This window comes from Phyllobates terribilis, unplaced genomic scaffold (assembly GCF_046119375.1).
Source record: "Phyllobates terribilis strain yellow unplaced genomic scaffold, ASM4611937v1 Scaffold_11__3_contigs__length_659146591, whole genome shotgun sequence".
Lineage (NCBI taxonomy): Eukaryota > Metazoa > Chordata > Amphibia > Anura > Dendrobatidae > Phyllobates > Phyllobates terribilis.
The window spans coordinates 137,200,736-137,217,566 of NW_027362771.1; the positions used below are offsets into that span (position 1 = coordinate 137,200,736).

Here is a 16,831-nt window from a genome sequence, read left to right on the forward strand (position 1 = left end):
AGAGTTCCCTATTGCCGACATCGTAATTCCTCTCAGCGGACGACAATTTTTTAGAGAAAAAGGCGCACGGATGCCACTTACCAGGGGACGAACCTTGTGACAATACTGCTCCCACCCCTACCTCGGAAGCGTCTACCTCTACAATGAATGGCTGTGACGCATCAGGTTGAATGAGTATGGGTGCCGAGGCAAAACATTTTTTCAAGGAGGAGAATGCTTGACAAGCCTTGTCAGACCACCTAGAAAAATCCGTCCCCTTTTTAGTCATGTCTGTGAGAGGCTTAACCATGGACGAGAAATTACGAATGAACTTCCGGTAATAATTAGCAAACCCCAGGAAACGTTGTAGTGCCTTAAGATTCTCTGGCCGATCCCACTCAAGAACTGCCCGCACTTTCCCAGGGTCCATACGAAAACCGGACGCTGAAACCAGGAAGCCTAAAAACTGGAGTTCCTGTACGGCGAACACACACTTTTCCCATTTGGCATACAGTTTATTATCCCGCAAGATCTGTAACACCTGCCTAACGTGCTCCTGATGAGACACCAGATCCGGCGAGTAAATTAAGATATCATCCAGATATATGACAACAAACTGTCCCACCAGGCGGCGAAAAATGTCATTAACAAAGTGTTGGAACACCGCCGGGGCATTAGTCAGACCGAATGGCATGACAAGGTTCTCATAATGCCCCTCCGGAGTGTTAAACGCCGTCTTCCACTCATCCCCCTCCTTCATCCTAATCAGATTGTACGCCCCCCTGAGATCCAACTTAGAGAACCATTTGGCGCCCACGATCTGATTAAAGAGATCGGGAATAAGTGGGAGCGGATACGGATCTCGGACCGTAATCCGATTAAGTTCACGGAAATCCAGGCAAGGGCGTAGGCCTCCATCTTTCTTCTTAACAAAGAAGAACCCCGCAGCCACCGGTGAAGATGAAGGTCTAATATGCCCCTTAGCCAGACTTTCTGAAATATAATCCTTCATGGCCTGCCTCTCAGGACCAGAAAGGTTATACAACCTAGCTTTAGGTAACTTGGCCTCAGGGAGCAGTTTTACAGAACAGTCATACTCGCGATGAGGAGGTAGTTCCTGACACCCTTTCTCCGAGAATACATCCTCAAAGTCCGCCAGAAATGGAGGTAAGACCCAAGGAGTAACCGCACCGATGACCGTGTTCATGCAGTTTTTATTACAGAATTTACTCCATTGGCTTATCTCTCTGGTTTGCCAATTAATAACCGGGTTATGCTTAGTTAACCAAGGAAGGCCCAACACTATAGGAGTGGGAAGACCCTCCAACACGTAGCAAGACAACAGTTCTTTATGTATCGCCCCCACTTGAAGTTTTACGTCATGCACAGCTTGCAAAAAACTTCCCTGACCGAGAGGCCTGGCATCGATCGAGAATATGGGGATGGGTTTAACCAACTCACTCAATCGCATACCTTGAACCCGGGCAAACCGAGCATCAACCAGATTAGCCCCGGCCCCACTATCCAGAAGAACAGATATCCTCTCAGTTCTCGTACCCACCACCACCTCCGCCGGTACGAGAAACTGAGACGAACCTAGGGACGAAATACCTACTCCCAGATTGCCGTCCACCACACAACCTGGGATCAACAGTTTTCCGACGACTCTTCACTCTGCAAGGGACGGGATGGACACCCCCCAAATGTCACGCTGTCTCTGTATACTGGAGGTAGGGGGCCTAAGCTGACCCTAAGCTGGGGCCCTGACTAATCCCTCAACCTGGAGGTACTGTTAAAGGTACAGAGGTCCAGGCCGCCAGCGTAACCCCTACCTCCTGAGGATCCCTGCACCTAAGTAATCTAGTCCTGAGAAGGACCCCGATCACAACAAAAGGGGACAAGTAATAATATGCCCACACACAGTACTTAGACGAACGAGACAGTACAAGGGAAAAACCAAAACCACCTTGCATACAAAAACTACACAACTATAACAGAGGGAACACCAACGGGAAAGGAGATAAATGATAAAGCGAGGAAGGGAAAAAACACTCCAAATACACTTATCTCTGAAACTCCAAATACCACGATCCGCTCTGTTAGTCTGCATGAAATGCTTTCACCGACACTTCCCTAACAGACCAGCAGGCATTTGAAGGAGTCTCTCTACAGCAGCATTGATTGCAGCTGGGCGAGGCTGGACCTCGTCTAGCACAGAGAGAGAGAGAATTAACTCCCTCACTGCCGAAAAACACAAAGCACCAAAAAGTCAGCTGCGAGAAGTCAGGCTGTGTAATCGTGACGATCTTCGTGGCGACACACCCGTGACATTACCCCTGTTCCCTGTCACAACAGTGTCCAGTGGGCCACCGACCCTTTCACCTAACACACCCATCGTGAGCCCAGCTATTCTCCCACCTGGATCATCCCCAGCACCAACCCTTTCCACTGTCACTTCCACTGGCAACTCAGCCTCACGTCCACACGAGTTACTTCAAGCAGCGACTTCTCCTCCCAACATTTCCGCTACAACAGCACTCTCACGCAGTCTACCTAACTCTATTCCCAGTACCTCACAGCCCTTCTCGCAGCCGAGCGCACACCTGTATGGAACGGTGGCCACTGAACCAAGGAGGGGCTCAATCTGGGGAGGGGACACCAACATCACAGGAAGCACAAAGGGGAGGGAATGTTGGCAACCCTTTTTTGAAAAGGAACTTCCTGTGGGACCCTTGTTAGTGGTGGGTAAGGGTGACATAACGACAATGGAAACGGACGCTATTGTTAATGCTGCCAACCCTCAGTTAGAGCACAACGGAGGTGTGGCTGGAGCGGAAGCAGGAGGGGCATCTATTCAAACTGACAGTCGAATCATTGTTGAGTCGCGTGGTCAGATAGCTGTTGGGGACATAGCGGTGACTAAATCTGGCAATCTTCCCTGCAGAATGATCATACACGCTGTAATCCCTACTTTTGACCCTATTCATCCAGATGTCAGTGCTCGACAACTACACGCGGCAATAACTCGTATCTTAGAGTATGCAAATATTAGTGAACAGATTCAGACCTTGACAGTTCCAGCCATTGGTGTTGGCATCTTCGGGTTCCCTGTTCATGCGTGTGCAAGGGAGATTGTTGGAATTATAATGAACAAGTGTAGCCCCCAAAGCATTTGCTGCCTCTCTGAAATCAGGTTAATTAGTAATGAGGACAGGACTGTTAAAGCTTTTAAGACTGCCTGCATCACCTGGACTCCACCCCATGATATAGGAGCTGCCCAAATAGAGCCCCTCATTCCAGGACTGTTACCTCCTCCTACTCCTCATACACAAGTAATTACACCTGTTCTTACGGTGCCATCTGTACTCCCGCCTCAGGTGCCACAGCCAACCGTGAAAACGCCCACGTCTGAGGAGCCCACCCTTTATGTCAAGTTTACACCCCAGCAAGCTGCTACTCTGCTGAACCAACTCCCAGATCCAGAAAAACAGCCGATGCCTTTCTATAGAAGCATGCTTCAAATCCAAAGGAATTACTCAGCCACATGGCAAGATCTCATTTCCCTGGCAAATCTTAAAGCAGGCGATGCATATTGGCCTGTTATGGACATTGCATTGAATGATGCCTCACTTGTCAGTGACACTACATGGGACTCTGGTGTTCAGTTCTGCCAACAACTTAAGACATGGGCCTCGGATAAATTGGCTGATCAGTCAACATCTTTCAAGGACGTCCCGCAAGAACCAGGGGAATCGGTGGAGAGATATCATGCTCGTCTAACGCAAATGTTTAATGACCTTGGCTTCAGTAACCAAATAAAAGTTCAATGGACACTGCTCGTTTCCTCTTTTGTTGAGGGCCTTCGGGAAGCTCTGAGGAAGCAGTTTCAAGCAATTAGACCTGAATATGCTACATTGGATCCTAAGGATGTCTTAACGATAGCTAAGGGATTCGAAAAAACACTCCCTGAGAAATCTATGACAACCTCAAACAGAAAGACCCATATCTATGGACTGATGTGCAACACCAAACCCAGAAACCTCCATTATCTCGTACCAAAGATGTCTGTTTCAATTGTGGTAATCCGGGTCACCAAAGATGGGACTGTAGGGCCCCTCTTCAAGGATGCAGATTCAGAAACCACAATGAGGATAATCGCAGATTCAACTATCCTCGACGCAATGACCAATACTACGAACGACCACCGCAAGCTCGGATACATCCAGATACCAATCACACCGCTGCTCTGATGGATCTAAATATCCAATAGGACAAGGGCAAGCCCGTGTCCACTACTTTGGCTTCTATATCTGGTCCAATAGCCAAAGTAACTATCAACGTTCAAGGCAAACCCTTACCGTTCCTTGTGGACACCGGTGCAGCCAGAAGTGTTATCAGATTACAGGACCTGCCTTTTCCCGACCTGATATCCTCTGAAGCCGTGACATGAGTGGGAGTAGATGGCAAGCCTTCTTCTAACAAGCTCACCCGCAAAATACTAGTTGGACCATACGAAGATGTGTTTATGCGTCTTGTGGTGTTCCCCACTTGTCCTACTAACCTTCTTGGAGCAGACCTTCTTCAAACATTAAGAGCGACCATCACCTATTCATCAGATGGTCTCACCATCATCATCACTGACCCTCTCGATCCGAGTGAAGAGTGTCAACTTCAAGCCGCACCTCTGCTCATGATGATGGACGAAGTTGCTAACACCACCTCAAGTGTTACGCCAGAAGTGATGTCACAGGTCCCATCTACTCTATGGTCTACTGGCCCTGAAAATATTGGACGTCTTGCTGTACCTCCGGTACGGGTCATTCTCAAACCTGGAGCTCAACTCCCTAGGGTGCCCCAATACCCACTCAAATCTGCCCAGAAAGAGTCTTTAGGCACTCAAATCAAGGCCCTCCTGGAAAATGGGGCACTAGTCAAATGTAACTCTTGCTGTAACACGCCCTTGTTTCCAGTAAAGAAAAGGACATTAAAGGGAGAAGCCCCGAAGTACCGCATGGTTCAAGCTCTCCGAGCCGTTAACGCTGCAACTGTACTAGAAAGTCCCATTGTGCCCAATCCACATACATTGTTGTCAGAAATACCAACAGATGCAAAACGTTTCACTGTCATTGATCTGGCGAATGCTTTCTTCAGCGTACCACTACATCCAGAAGATTGGTATCTGTTTGCCTTCACTTACAGAGGATCACAATACACCTGGATGGTCTTACCACAAGGAGCACAGAACTCACCAACTCATTTCTCTCAGGCCCTTGCCTCTTGTTTACAGCCGTGGAGAGAGACTAACCATCAAGTTGTCCTTCTTCAGTATGTGGATGACCTCCTACTATGTTGCCCGGATCAGGCGACAGCTAAATAGTCGAGCCTCAGTCTTCTCCTTCATCTTGCACAACAAAACTGCAAGGTGTCCATCAACAAAATACAGTGGTGTCAGCCCAAAGTTGTGTTTTTAGGCCACTGTCTCTCTCCAAACCTGAAACATCTAACGGGTGAAAGGAAAATTGCTATTGAGACCGTTCCTCTACCAAAAGGACCTAAGCAATTACAAGCTTTCTTAGGACTTATCACATATTGTCGCCAATGGATTCCAGATGCCTCAAAGCTGATGCAACCGTTGTACGATGACCTCAAGACGTCAGCTTTTCCACTACGTCCCAAATCCGTGGAAGCCTTCTACACTCTTAAACAGGCCATACAGTCTGCACCAGCTCTTGGAATCCCAAATTATCAACTACCGTTTTACTTGTTTGTCAGTGAAGTAGCAGGACATGCTTCCGGAGTCCTAGCACAGAAACATGGGGGAAGAACAAGAACCATCGGCTATTACTCTGCCCGCCTGGACTTGGTGTCTCAAGCTTCCCCAACTGCCTCAGAGCTGTTCATGCTGCACATGTGCTTCTGGACAAAACTTCTGATATCATTTTAGGACATCGGGTTCTCTTAATGGCTCCACACGACATAAAAGCTATTCTTGACCAAACTCAAACTAAACATCTGTCGCTGCAGCGTCATATGAGACTCCAATACTCCCTCTTGATTCCTGATAATGTCACTCTTGTCTGCTGCACCATCCTCAACCTGTCCACGCTACTTCCTCTTTCCAGGGGGGATGTGAATGATGATACTGATGCTCTAAATGAAGATGCCTTTACACACTCAGAGGATCATGATTGTCTCGAACAGATGCAGGAAGAAGCTGCCTCCAATAGAAATGTGTCTGAAGACCCACTCCCGCATGCTGACCTGACTTTCTTCACCGATGGTTCCAGATTTGCAGATGAAATAGGAAGATTCCATACGGGATATGCCGTGGTTACACATGACTAGGTCGTCTCAGCCAGATCTCTACCACGACATATGTCTGCACAAGAAACGGAACTTAAGGCTTTGACACTGGCCTGTCAGGAAGTGGCTGAGAAGGTGGTCAACATCTACACGGATTCAAGATATGCTTTCGGAGTGGCTCATGACTTCGGCATTATCTGGGCAGCCAGAGGATACCTCACATCCAGTGGAACTCCTGTAAAGCATGCTGCTGCCATACAAAAACTTGTGGGCGCTCTAGATCTACCTTCGGAGGTTGCGGTGATTAAGATCAAAGCTCACGGGAGATTGGATTCTCTAGAAGCAAGGGGGAACTTCTTTGCTGACAAAACAGCAAAAACTTATGCTGTGGATTCCTTTAGGAAAGAGAAAGCAGTGGTGTACATGTCTCAAGACACTGAAGGAGGACCTCAAAGCCCTCTTATGAAATTTATCCATTTACATCAAGACAAGACACCGGATGATGAAAAGAAGTCATGGCAAGAAGCAGGCGCTAAAAAGGATGAAGATGGAGTCTGGAGGAAGAACAAAAAGATCTGTCTACCTCGTAATCTGTACCCCTCAGTGACAGAATGGGCACACGGTATCACCCATAGAGGCAAGAATCAGATGAATGACTTGATTTGGAAGACCTAAATGGGACCTGGAATTTCTACTGTCACCCAAAAATATTGCAAGTCCTGCTTTGTGTGTGCAACATGCAATCCAGCATCACCTCAGAAAGTTACTCATAAACATTTGGCTAAACCACTCTATCCATTTCAAAGAATTCAATTCGATCATATTCAAATGCCAAAAGTAAGGAAGTACGAGTATGTACTGGTAGTGACTGACATGTTCTCGGGATGGCCTGAAGCCTATCCAGTAACCAACATGACTACCAGAGTGACTGTTAAGAGACTGATGACTGAGGTAGTGTGCAGATATGGAATCCCAGAGGTGATTGAGAGTGACCAAGGACCCGCATTCATTGCAGCACTGACTAAGGAACTATGGACATTAGTACGGGCTGATTTAGGTTTACATACTCCATATCACCCCCAGAGCAGTGGTAAAGTAGAAAGGCTAAATGGCACCTTGAAAAACAAAATACTGAAAGCAAGTCAGGAGGTCAGACTTCCTTGGACAGACATTTTGCCCATTGCCTTATATTCAGTCAGAAACACTCCGAGGGGTCCCACTAAACTTACACCATATGAGATTCTTTTTGGGGGGCCTCCAAGGTTGGGTCAATATTTTCCACAACAGCTAGCCTTAGGAAGTGATACTCTTGTAAATTATGTCATTGCCCTTACTAAAGAATTGTCAGTAACACATGCACGAGTTTTGTCATCCTTTCCAGATCCAGATTTCAGTGAAGGTACTCACACTTTCCAACCTGGTGACTATGTGCTGGTAAAGAAGTTCATTAGAAAGACATCCCTGGAGTTGAGATTTGAGGGTCCCTACCAAGTGCTCCTGACCACTCCTACTTCAGTCAAACTTGAAGGAAGACCGACGTGGATACACGCCTCCCACTGCAAGAAGTTTATGCCTCCATCAGAACCTTCTGCATAATGTTGCATATCTTTTACTTTATGTGTTGTGCCATTCTATACTCATTTATAGGAGGACAACAGGTCGCAATCACCCAAGCAAGAGGGGTGACACTTAACACTGATGGGTGAGGGAACCACAGTAGGGACAGAAGGTTAATAAAGTATTTAGGGAGGACTGTTGAGGAGAGCTATAGGCTCAAATACTTAATTAACCTCAAGACATAGGAGATTGAGAGAAAAGACCCACAAACTGTATTATTTCACCTTACATAAGGTTGTTTAGATCAAAAGATGGCTGCCATTTCCTGTTTCATCACGCCATGCTCTGTTCTGGGAGGAAGCTGCATTCTATAGAAGGACTAACCCACCTTAATGACCTCATGGACTACACCCCCTGATGACCTCATGGACTACGCCCACTGATGACCTCATGGACTACGCCCCCTGATGACGTCATGGATCACACCCCCTGATGACCTCAAGGACTACGCCCCCTGATGACCTCATGGATCATGCCCCCTGATGACCTCATGGACTACGCCCCCTGATGACCTCATGGATCAAGCCCCCTGATGACCTCATGGACTATGCCCCCTGATGACCTCATGGACTACGCCCACATGGACTAACCAATAAATACATCTGATTATTCACATACTGGGCTAACCGTGCCCACATACAGTGTTTATATAAGTCTATGTTCGGGTTGAATAAAGACACTTGGAGCTGTGCCATAGCTGATCAAGGAGAGCTTACATCCGACTGTGTGTGTGTCTGATGTTATTCTTTCTTGCATGCACTTGATCATATCCATTAGGCCAGGAGCAGGCAACGAGTGAACATACTAAAGTGTTCATCCTAACAGTACTATATGTAAATAACATAGGGTACATATTGACAGTACTTTGATCAAAAAAGTGTAAAATCCATCCCACCGTGACACGGTGTACCCAATTAGGATCGTCCCTAACACTGTTGTAAACTAATTGCCCTATATTATTTATATGTAATATTACTATTTATATATTTACTTACTGCATGGTATTTTCTCATTGTTTTTATCCTAGGTTTTATGTGTTAATGGCCACAGTGTTAATGTATATCTACACATTGTACTTACAGCAACAGGTGTGTCGGCCCATTTCTTTAAACTTGTTTTAGTTGCACTTTGTGCTCCCCTTTTGGGTCATGCATCTTGTCTATATAGTTTTCTATGGGCAGGTGTTAAACAGTCAGGTTTGGGTCCTGCTCTGCCCCTATCTATTTTGAGGCCTGCTGGCACATATCAATGTGAAATGCTAGAGTTAGGGACCACCCTGATTAGGGATACCTTGTTACGGTGGAATGGCTTTTATGCTTTTTTAATCAAAATAGTGTCATCAAGGTATGCAATATTACACCTGCTTTTTAGGTGGAAGTGGTCGATCTTACATTATGGACCAAAGGTATGTCTTCCCCTGGGTCAGAGTGTTTTGGTCTGTTTTAAAATGCTCACTTGGTGGTTTAACAAATTGATCATAAACCTTGCTGTAACTAAATAAGAAAGAAAGCAAAAGTGAATTTAAATAACATAGGGTTCTTAGTAAAACCAGTTCTTGACCAAAAAAGCATAAAAGCCATCCCATCATCGGCAGGGTGACCCTGTTCGGGATTGCCCTTCACTGTCTAATATTAAAAGCCTTATCATGTGTGAAAATTGACCTCAATGTGTAAAGGGGCAGACAAAGGACCTGGTCCCAAACTGTGGACACCAGCCTTGGTAAGCTATTTAAATGTAATATCCAGCTCAAGGAAGGGAGGCCAGTATTAGATTGCATAAAATGCAAAACTACAAAGAAAAAACACAAAAAAAATGGCCTCAGGAAGCAACACATGTGCAGATTGAGATCTCGGGAGCCGAGATCTCAGCTCCCAAGACCTCATCTGTAAATGTGCCATCTCTGGCGACCATTTTACCAAAGCCCACCTCAGGAAAATCAATGGGAAGGTGACTCTGCTCACTGCTGACATTTTATGAAAGTCCAGGGCCCACAGCCTCGCACCGCCGGACACCCCCTCCTCTCAGCCCGGGCACACAGAATCAGCCCACTCATGCCGTCACTGCTGGCCTCCTGCAGCAGCGACTCTGCCTCCTGTGACCCCGGTCCACCTCAACCAGCATGATACATTCGGATTATGAGAAATACCCCCATTTTCCTCCCAAATTTTGGGGGATAAAGAGCATCTTATAATTCGAAAAATATGGCATACAAACCTTTTTTTTTAATTATTATTATTATTATTATTAATCTGCATTATATATATACAATATATATATATACAGTACAGACCAAAAGTTTGGACACACCTTCTCATTTAAAGATTTTTCTGTATTTTCATAACTATGAAAATTGTACATTCACGCTGAAGGCATCAAAACTATGAATTAACACATGTGGAATTATATACTTAACAAAAAAGTGTGAAACAACTGAAAATATGTATTATATTCTAGGTTCTTCAAAGTAGCCACCTTTTGCTTTGATGACTGCTTTGCACACTCTTGGCATTCTCCGGCTGCAGATGGTCATATGAATAAATGTCCAAGTTTCATCCAGAAAGCTCGCACAATTTTCATCAGAATTGTATGTGATTTTCATCTGTGTGCCATCCGTGTGTCCATTTTATATGGGTCATCCATATGACATCCGTGTGCAAATCTGTTTTTAAAGACTGATTTTAAAGACAAATACATGCAAAATCCGCCTGATCGCTAACTTAGGTGCAAGCACCCCATGTTCTCCTGTTTCTCATCACTCAATGTTGTGCCATTTGTGTCTGCTCAAACATTGTGCTTTTCTATTAGCTGGAAAATGCCTAATTATAGCATGATGCCTGCTGGATAGTGTCCTCACGTTGTGGCTGGTGTCCCCATGGTTTTTGGGAGAATATAGCAAGGGCATTTCAGGCTATAAAATATAACTTTTAATAGATAAATTTAAAATGTTTGGTGTAAGACAATTATGACGGAGACAAAGTACACATACTCCCCAGGTCGTGGTAACAACTAAATAAGAGAGCAGAGCATGTCACCTCAATGGTGTACCGGACCTTGTTCAGAAAGGTTCAATTAATAAAACCTTAATGACACAGGGTCTCTGTGAAGTGTCCAAAAAGTGAGTGGACAAGATTAGACGTTTCTCAAGGGGTACAGGGATATTGCAGTCCATATTGGGTGTTAATAGGGGCAGAAAAATACGCCTCCCCTGGACTATTGTTCTATAGTAAAAATCGCGCTATCGGTAGTGAAAAAGAGATCAGGAGAAGAGTACTATTATTTTATAAAAATAAGATTTATTTGTTTGGATGCTAGCAATAAAAACTTAATAAAATACAGGATTTAATACAGGATTTAAAAGACGAGTGTAGACAACAATATTTCGATTGGGGTAAAAGAACTAATGGTATACAAGGTGTAATAAATAGTAAAATCCAGCGGTTAATCTGGTGTGGTAAAATGCCTGTGGTGGCTTGGTACCTGGAAAGAAGAGGAGTTTGGTTAGGGCTATTGTTCTCTAGTAATGAATATGCTTAGCTGGCTGTGGATCTGTTACTCACCAGGTATCAGAGTGGGTAAAGTGCAGGTGTGCACTAGGGCTGTGGTCCGTCAGGATTCTTAGAGTGGGGCGTGGTCCTGAACGCTTTGTTATGCTCCTGGAGATTTAATGATATGGGGTTAGTGCTGTTAGCTCTGGGTAGGTAGATAGTGGGGTTAGCGACTTACCCACGGAGGAGCTGTTCTGCTTTTGGAGATTGCTTGTTAGCACTCCCTCAGTGGGGGGTGCAGCAGGAGGCTCTGGATTGTATCTCACTTTGTTGCAGAGATGTGACAGGGGGGCTTTTTGATTGCCAGTAGGCGTAGTAACGCTTGAGGATACTCAATGTCCTGTATATAGATATGGAGGAAGGGTTAGGAACTGAGGAATACAGGAATAGTTCACAGTGTGGTAAACCTAGATGTTTACCTGTGCGTGATTATCAGTAATCCAGGGGTGCAACAGGAGGCTCTGGATTGTATCTGTCTCTGAGCAGAGATGTAGTAGGAGGCTACTGGTTGCCGGGTGATAGGGGGCGTTGTGGCACTCAAGGATAATTGATGTCCTGTATATAGATGGGGAGGGATAGTTAGGAGCTGAGGTATACAAACAATAAGCCACAATATAAGTAAGCCCGGTTGATTACCTTGTTTAGGGTCCAGGTGTGAAATGGTCAGTCACCTTCTTTATCTGTGGCTGAAGGCCTAAATCAAGGGAAGGTGTTCAGGAGGTTCTGCAAGAGGGTTCAGCCTAGTGGTAGGTGCAGCAGGAGGCTCTGGCTGAGTAATTTACTGGCTAAGTAGCAGTGGGTCTTGTCCCTGGACGCTGAGGTGCAGCAGGGGACCGGCTGCAAATGTGGCAGGAGGCCTGGTCTGGATAAGTATATTCAAGTAGGTGGAAGGCTTTGGTGGCAGGCTGTGTAGTAGATATCCGGGCAAGGTCTATGGTTGTGGAGTCCGGTTTTCAGGCACGGTCCCTACTCGTGTGGAGTCAGGCAGGCCGCGTTCCTGGAATCCTGTCGGTAATAAAGAGGTGAGTATGTGTGGTTTTGGTCCTTGTGGTGGCGTGTGTCATAAGCGGTGGGGGCACGTGGTGTGCAGCGTGTATTGAGGACAGGCATCCGTCCTCAATACACGCTGCACACCACGTGTCAGCTCGTCTCTCTGCCTCTCGCGCGCTTCCAATAGAACGCGCCCCCTCACCTTCTCCGCCCCTCCTCTCCTGCTCCACTTACCCGGAAGCCCGCGAGTAGCGGCGGTCACCGGCCGGGACCCCGCTCTCGCCCCGGGCCCCACAACTCCTTGACATCTCCGCAGGACTACGGACCGTAAGTACTCTGGGCCACGGCCCCCACCGCTTATGACACACGCCACCACAAGGACCAAAACCACACATACTCACCTCTTTATTACCGACAGGATTCCAGGAACGCGGCCTGCCTGACTCCACACGAGTAGGGACCGTGCCTGAAAACCGGACTCCACAACCATAGACCTTGCCCGGATATCTACTACACAGCCTGCCACCAAAGCCTTCCACCTACTTGAATATACTTATCCAGACCAGGCCTCCTGCCACATTTGCAGCCGGTCCCCTGCTGCACCTCAGCGTCCAGGGACAAGACCCACTGCTACTTAGCCAGTAAATTACTCAGCCAGAGCCTCCTGCTGCACCTACCACTAGGCTGAACCCTCTTGCAGAACCTCCTGAACACCTTCCCTTGATTTAGGCCTTCAGCCACAGATAAAGAAGGTGACTGACCATTTCACACCTGGACCCTAAACAAGGTAATCAACCGGGCTTACTTATATTGTGGCTTATTGTTTGTATACCTCAGCTCCTAACTATCCCTCCCCATCTATATACAGGACATCAATTATCCTTGAGTGCCACAACGCCCCCTATCACCCGGCAACCAGTAGCCTCCTACTACATCTCTGCTCAGAGACAGATACAATCCAGAGCCTCCTGTTGCACCCCTGGATTACTGATAATCACGCACAGGTAAACATCTAGGTTTACCACACTGTGGACTATTCCTGTATTCCTCAGTTCCTAACCCTTCCTCCATATCTATATACAGGACATTGAGTATCCTCAAGCGTTACTACGCCTACTGGCAATCAAAAAGCCCCCCTGTCACATCTCTGCAACAAAGTAAGATACAATCCAGAGCCTCCTGCTGCACCCCCCACTGAGGGAGTGCTAACAAGCAATCTCCAAAAGCAGAACAGCTCCTCCGTGGGTAAGTCGCTAACCCCACTATCTACCTACCCAGAGCTAACAGCACTAACCCCATATCATTAAATCTCCAGGAGCATAACAAAGCGTTCAGGACCACGCCCCACTCTAAGAATCCTGACGGACCACAGCCCTAGTGCACACCTGCACTTTACCCACTCTGATACCTGGTGAGTAACAGATCCACAGCCAGCTAAGCATATTCATTACTAGAGAACAATAGCCCTAACCAAACTCCTCTTCTTTCCAGGTACCAAGCCACCACAGGCATTTTACCACACCAGATTAACCGCTGGATTTTACTATTTATTACACCTTGTATACCATTAGTTCTTTTACCCCAATCGAAATATTGTTGTCTACACTCGTCTTTTAAATCCTGTATTAAATCCTGTATTTTATTAAGTTTTTATTGCTAGCATCCAAACAAATAAATCTTATTTTTATAAAATAATAGTACTCTTCTCCTGATCTCTTTTTCACTACCGATAGCGCGATTTTTACTATAGAACAGTTATTTTATTGTAGTGTATCTACTACGGACATTAGTGGTTCCCTGTCCACAATTATCGCTGCCATTGGTAGTAGTTAGCCTGATAAGCGCCTTTTACACATATAATCCCCTGGACTATTGCCTGCTTACCTGCCCCCCCTTCAGGAAATATCTCGTCTTTTTACCCCACTGTGATGTGTACTACTCCACATATCGGGTGAGGACGTTCCATTACTCTTATTCAATTTTCTAAATGTTTTTCTAAATGTTTTTTTTTATGGATGATAAACGTTTTCTATTGATGATGTCATTGCCATAAACTTACCTTACCTATCTTAAATGCATATGAGAAACGTTTTTCCATCATCCTAAGACGTTTATCCTGTGTCAATTGCAGGATCATCATTTTGACATTATTTGATTTCACTTGAGAAACGTCTAATCTTGTCCACACACTTTTTGGATGCTTCACAGAGACCCTGTGTCATTAAGGTTTTATTAATTGATCCTTTCTGACCAGGGTCCAGTACATTATTTAGGTGACATGTTCTACTCTCTTATTTAGTTGTTACCACGACCTGGGGAGTATGTGTACTTTGTCTCCGTCATAATTGTCTTACACCAAACATTTTAAATTTATCTATTAAAAGTTATATTTTATAGTCTGAAATGCCCTTGCTATATTCTCTTAATTACTGGGCATGATATATATATGAATACAAATCATATTATTGCTACTTCTACCCGATGGTTTTTGGACTAGCGATGTAGGACAGCAGAAGAGAGGAGGAGGGGGAAATAATTCATCTCATAGTCTCCCAAAGGGTACTTTGACTGGACCTTCATGGACCTTCACTAGCACCCGGAGAAATATGTTGCCTTGTGTTTGATGTCAATTAAAGCATTTGACAAACTACTCAAGGAGTTGATCCTTGGCCTAACTTTCATGGACACAAATATGAGGTGTTGCATCTCCACAGTGGAACATCTTCTCATTACATTAAGATAAGCTAATGTTTGCATAGTGTTTCTTCATTACTGATTTTTGTAGACACAAATATACTTTTGTCTTGTGTACATGTGTCTCTATTTGTGTTTTGACTGAAAGCTGTTTTGGGCAGTGCACTTTCAGACAGCCCAGTTTCCATCCAGTTTGTTATTTGTCCTTAATAAGCATGCATTATTTGGGGAGTTTTAATAAGGCCAGAACTAGCCACAGGAATGTTTTAAATGTACCACACCTTTGACTGATGGAAAATAAAACAGCACAATACCAGTCTGCTGTATGTCCATTTTTAGGTCAACCAGTTCATAAAATCAACATCACTGCCACCTGTCCTGTGAAACGTGACCATGGACAATCCCTTACATATGCCTTTTTTTAAATATAATTCTTTCAAAAAAGAGTGTACAGACACCTGTGTGTAGGTGCATGTATTTGAACAGTGGCAATGTTGAAAATGTATTTAAATTGCAAAGTTCACATATATCATGCATCTTTCAGTGGAGGTTGCAGATAGCCAAGAGTTTCTACAATTCCCACTTTTCAAACTGCCTGGATGCTGTGGATGGGAAGCACATGTTAAAAGACAGCCACACTCTGGCTCTCAATATTACAATTATAAGCAATCTTTTCTGTGATGCTTTTAGACTTGGTGAAAAGCAACTACGTTTTGCAATTGTTCATATTGAGGCTTTACAGAGCTCTGCTGATTCACGAATCTTCACAGCTTCCATAACGGGACAGTGGCTTCTGAACAGTCAACTGCCCATACTCCAACCGTTGGTTCTGCCCAGATCCTCTAGACCACCTTCCCCATTTAATACCATGGCTGATGAGGCTTTTGGTTTGTCAAATCATGTTCTGCAATCTTTTCTTCATAAAGGCCCAGCCAACCGAAGGTGCATTTATCACTGCAGACTCAGTCTGAGATGATTTAGTGAATCCTGCTTTGAGCAGGGGGTTGGACCAGATGACCCAGGAGGTCCCTTCCAACTCTACCATTCTATCAATCTATGATTCTATGACTCATAAGAGCCACAAGATTAGTGAAACATGTCTTGGGGCTTCTCTGTGTCAAATGGCAAGTATTGCTGAGTGCGACTCAGCTTGGCGAGCCTAATGTGAATTCAGTTATCCTACCATGTGTTATTCTCCACAACTTTGTGTAGTTGAATGATACATGCTTGGACAAAACCATGGAGATTCCTGAGTCATGCACGTTTTCAAATGTAATTGGGGATAGCTCAGCTAGAAATGAGAACCTCTGGTTTTATGTTCCAAAACAGGTACATCAGATTAATTTGTAACCCTGAAGGTAGAGCGCCATGACAGGATCCCGTCATTTCCATTCAGCATAATTGTGTTTTATTGTTTGTAGTGTTGAGGGAGCACTAAAATGCTCGGGTGTCGAAGATCTGGCCGAGCTCGCCGTGATACTCAGGTGCTCGACCCGAGCAACGAGCCCAATGTTAGTCTATGGGAGACCCGAGTATTTTTGCGGCGGCACCCCCAGCAGTCTGTAGAAAGCCTAAAAAGTGCCCAAAACGATGGTGACAGTGCTCAAATTACATGGGGACAGCATGGGGATCGCCACAGGAAGCATTTCTGACCCCCAGGTCACTGCTGTCAATAACGTGGTCAGAGGTATTAAGCCACTTTT

The 16,831-nt window shown here is 45.3% G+C and overlaps 2 long non-coding RNA genes across 5 annotated transcripts; one reads left to right on the forward strand and one right to left on the reverse strand.

The window, feature by feature from the left end:
* Positions 1–11,172: 11,172 nt before the first annotated feature.
* On the reverse strand, positions 11,173–12,453 carry LOC141165030 (uncharacterized). 2 transcript variants are annotated; one of them, XR_012251033.1, is made up of 5 exons: positions 12,081–12,453; positions 11,864–11,999; positions 11,623–11,784; positions 11,457–11,552; positions 11,173–11,376 (listed from the first exon to the last, which is right to left on the reverse strand). It is a non-coding gene; the product is annotated as an uncharacterized lncRNA (long non-coding RNA). The 2 variants fall into 2 exon arrangements; XR_012251032.1 differs by having other exon boundaries at positions 11,173–11,552.
* A 124-nt stretch (positions 12,454–12,577) lies between these two features.
* On the forward strand, positions 12,578–14,129 carry LOC141165032 (uncharacterized). Of its 3 annotated transcripts, XR_012251035.1 has the most exons (6): positions 12,578–12,761; positions 12,853–13,221; positions 13,303–13,438; positions 13,518–13,679; positions 13,750–13,845; positions 13,926–14,129. It is a non-coding gene; the product is annotated as an uncharacterized lncRNA (long non-coding RNA). The 3 variants fall into 3 exon arrangements; XR_012251036.1 differs by lacking the exon at positions 13,750–13,845 and having other exon boundaries at positions 12,580–12,761; XR_012251034.1 differs by having other exon boundaries at positions 12,581–12,761; positions 13,750–14,129.
* Positions 14,130–16,831: the final 2,702 nt, after the last annotated feature.